This window comes from Microcebus murinus, chromosome 5, assembly GCF_040939455.1.
Source record: "Microcebus murinus isolate Inina chromosome 5, M.murinus_Inina_mat1.0, whole genome shotgun sequence".
Lineage (NCBI taxonomy): Eukaryota > Metazoa > Chordata > Mammalia > Primates > Cheirogaleidae > Microcebus > Microcebus murinus.
The window spans coordinates 27,148,362-27,152,860 of NC_134108.1; the positions used below are offsets into that span (position 1 = coordinate 27,148,362).

A 4,499-nucleotide genomic window follows, 5' to 3' on the forward strand; every position below is an offset into this window, starting at 1 on the left:
AAATGCAATTCACCACATAAACAGAAGCAAAAACAAAGACCACATGATTCTTTCAATAGATGCAGAAAAAGCTTCTGACAAAATTCAACACCCTGTCATGATACAAACACTTAAGAAAATAGGCATAGAAGGGACATAACTAAAAATGACACAAGCCATATATGACAGACCCATAGCCAACATCATACTGAATGGAGAAAAACTGAAATCATTCCCACTTAGAACTGGAACCAGACAAGGCTGCCCACTATCTCTACTTCTGTTCAACATAGTGCTGGAAGTCCTGGCTACAGCAATGAGTCAGGAAAGTGGAATTAAAAGTATCCAAATAGAGGCAGAAAAGATCAAACTTTCACTGTTTGCTGATGATACGATATTACATTGATAAAACCCCAAAGATTCAACCAAGAAACTCCTGGAACTGATCAATGAATTCAGTAAAGTCTCAGGATACAAAATCAATACACAGAAATCAGAGGCATTCATATACGCCAACAACAATCTAATTGAGAACCAAATTAAAGACTCAATACCCTTCACAATAGCAACAAAGAAATTAAAGTACCTAGGAGTATACTTAACCAAGGAGGTAAAAGACCTCTACAGGGAGAACTATGAAACACTGAGGAAGGAAATAGCAGAGGATGTAAACAGATGGAAATCCATACCATGCTCATGGATCGGCAGACTCAACATCATTCAAATGTCTATACTACCCAAACTGATCTACAGATTCAATGCAATACCTATTAAAATCCCATCAGCATTCTTCACAGACATAGAAAAAATAATTTTACACTTTGTATGGAACCAAAGAAGACCCTGAATATCAAGAGCAATTCTAGTCAACAAAAACAAAATGGGAGGTATTAATATGCCAGATATCAAACTATACTACAAAGCTGTAGTAATTAAAACAATCTGGTATTGGCACAAAAATAGGAATATTGACCAGTGGAACAGATCTGAGAATCCTGATATAAAACCATCCTCATATATCCACCTAATCTTTGACAAAGCAGACAAAAACATATGCTGGGGAAAAGAATCCCTTTTCAATAAATAGTGCTGGGAAAACTGGATAGCCACTTGTAGAAGGCTAAAGCAGGACCCACACCTTTCACCTCTCACAAAAATCAACTCATGCTGGATAACAGACTTAAACCTAAGGTATGAAACTATTAGAATTCCAGAGGAAAATGTTGGAAACACTGTCCTAGACATCGGCCTGGGCAAAGAGTTTATGAAGAAGTCCCCAAAGGCAATCACAGCACCAACAAAATAAATAAATGGGACATGATCAAACTAAAAAGCTTCTTCACAGCCAAAAAACAGTCATGAAAGTAGACAGACAACCTACAGACTGGGAGAAAATTTTTGCATCCTACGTATCCGATAAAGGGCTGATAACTAGAATATACTTAGAACTCACGAAAATCAGCAAGAAAAAATCAAATAACCCTATTAAAAAGTGGGCAAAGGACTTGAACAGAAACTTTTCTAAAGATGACAGAAGAATGGCCAAAAAACATATGAAAAAATGCTCATCATCTCTAATCATCAAGGAAATGCAAATCAAAACTACAATGAGAGGCCGGGCGCCGTGGCTCACGCCTGTAATCCTAGCACTTTGGTAGGCCGAGGCGGGCGGATTGCTCAAGGTCAGGAGTTCAAAACCAGCCTGAGCGAGACCCCGTCTCTACTAAAAATAGAAAGAAATTAATTGACCAACTAAAAATATATATACAAAAAAAAATTAGCCGGGCATGGTGGCACATGCCTGTAGTCCCAGCTACTCGGGAGGCTGAGGCAGTAGGATCGCTTAGCCCAGGAGATTGAGGTTGCTGTGAGCCAGGCTGACGCCACGGCACTCACTCTAGCCTGGGGCAACAAAGTGAGACTCTGTCTCAAAAAAAAAAAAAAAAAACTACAATGAGATATCACTTAGCTCCAGTGAGAATGGCCTTTATCAAAAAGTCTCCAAATAACAAATGCTGGCATGGATGCGGAGAGAGAGGAACACTCCTACACTGCTGGTGGGACTGCAAACTAGTTCAACCTCTGTGGAAAGCAATATGGAGATACCTTAAAGCTATACAAGTGAATCTACCATTTGATCCAGCAATCCCATTGCTCGCATCTACCCAAAAGATCCAATGACACTCTTATAAAAAGGCACCTGCACTGGAATGTTTATAGCAGCACAATTCATAATTGCAAGGCTGTGGAAACAGCCCAAGTGTCCATCAATCCAAGAATGGATTAATAAAATGTGGTATATGTATACCATGGAGTACTATTCAGCTCTAAGAAACAATGGTGATATAGCACATCTTATATTTTCCTGGTTAGAGCTGGAACCCATACTACTAAGTGAAGTATCCCAAGAATGGAAAAACAAGAACCACATATACTCACCAGCAAACTGGTATTAACTGAGTAGCACCTACGTGGATACATAGGTACTACAGTAATAGGGTATTGGGCAGGGGGGAGGGGAGAGGGGGCGGGTATATACATACATAATGAGTGAGATGTGCACCATCTGGGGGATGGTCATGCTGGAGACTCAGACTTGTGGGGGGAGGGGGGAAAGGGCATTTATTGAAACCTTAAAATCTGTACCCCCCCTCCCACAGCAACACGGCTTCTCTTCCTCAGCAGGGCGACTGGGGCTTCCCCTCAGCCGCCGCCGCCGCTACCGCCGCTACCGCCGCCACCGGGGCCGCTGCAGGCCAAGCCCTGCCGCTCCTCCGGCCGCCATGCAGTTTATGTTGCTTTTCAGTAGTCAGGGAAAGCTTCGACTGCAGAAATGGTATGTCCCGCTATCAGACAAAGAGAAGAAAAAGATTACAAGAGAACTTGTTCAAACTGTTTTAGCACGGAAACCGAAAATGTGCAGCTTCCTTGAGTGGCGCGATCTGAAGATTGTTTACAAAAGATACGCTAGTCTGTATTTTTGCTGTGCTATTGAGGATCAGGACAATGAACTAATTACCCTGGAAATAATTCATCGTTATGTGGAATTACTTGACAAGTATTTTGGCAGTGTGTGTGAACTTGATATCATCTTTAATTTTGAGAAGGCTTATTTTATTTTAGATGAGTTTCTTTTGGGAGGGGAAGTTCAGGAAACATCCAAGAAAAATGTACTTAAAGCAATTGAGCAGGCCGACCTACTGCAGGCGCCACGTCATGAATATTTTAATGTCCCTGTGTACTAAATGACTACTCATCGAGTATGCAGAATTTCACAGAGGAAATAGAGTGCTGATATGCATATGAAAGAAAATGTCCTCAGCTTGGTGACCGATTATCTTGTATGATAATAATAGAATATTTCAGAACCAGTACCTTTATGATTGTATATTTTTCCTATTCTCATTCTTAATTCTTGTCCATTTTATTTTCATTCTATATGTGATCTTGATATAGCTTATTCCTGTCCGAAACTGATTTTATCTCATTTTGACAAAATATGGCCTGTGAGTGTTTTGAGTAATATTTCATTTTAAACACATGTTATCATTAATGAAACATCTGTGACTAATCTTATAAGAAGAAAACCTGGCAATCATTAACATGTTTACAAAGAAAATATAGCTTAAGTGCTAGGTCAAAATAAGCAGTGCCATAATATATATATAGTGTAGTTCAAACATTGGGAGGCAGGGGTGATTTATCTTACAATCTATATGAGCTAATGTGTTCTAATGTATCATATAAAAGTGTATGTGGAAAAATACAAAAAAGTAAAATTGATCTGTACTATTGTATATTTAAAGTTAAAACTTTCAGTTTTTAGGAAACTTTGAGCACCACATTTATTGAATCACATTTGTGCTATATAATAATATCAAACAATCCCTTTAAGAATTTACAGAAAGCTATGTCTGAAAAGTCTCTTCTGCAATATCTGTTGCTTAATAGTAGCTTTTTCAAAATATTAATGCTGAGTTTATTTTATAGTCAAAAAGTCCTATTTTGAAAGGAATCTATTCTAAAAGAAAAAGAAAAAATCCTAATGTTAAGTTTTAATACCTAAAGACATATTTTACTAGTTATGGCTTTCTAATATATTAGGTCTGCATTTAAATACTTAATGCTTTATTAACTGTAGCTTTATATTTCTGAATACTAAAACTTTTAATATTGATCACTATTGTATATTTTAATAAAACATATAGCATGTTTTATTACAAAAGGAAAAGTACCAAATAATTCATTGTTTATATCTAGAGAGCTTAAAGCCTGAGTTTTAGTAAGTTATTAAACTATAACTTCAGAACATGATCAAACAGGTTTACAACACTGAAAGAAGACCTGTGAAAATGTGTTTTGACCAAACTTAGTATTGGGCAGGTATACAGATGAGTTATTTCCATTCTAACCATCTTGCTGTAATGTACTACATTTGAAGCACCTGGATGTGCTATCAAATGAGAAATTTAGCATTATACATTTGAAGCATTAAGAAACATTGGTCTTTCATCTTCATT

At 37.6% G+C, this 4,499-nt stretch overlaps 1 pseudogene; it reads left to right on the forward strand.

Moving 5' to 3' along the window:
- The first annotated feature begins 2,742 nt into the window (after positions 1-2,742).
- LOC142870877 (AP-1 complex subunit sigma-2 pseudogene) lies at positions 2,743-3,359 on the forward strand (annotated as a pseudogene).
- The last annotated feature ends 1,140 nt before the right edge of the window (positions 3,360-4,499 follow it).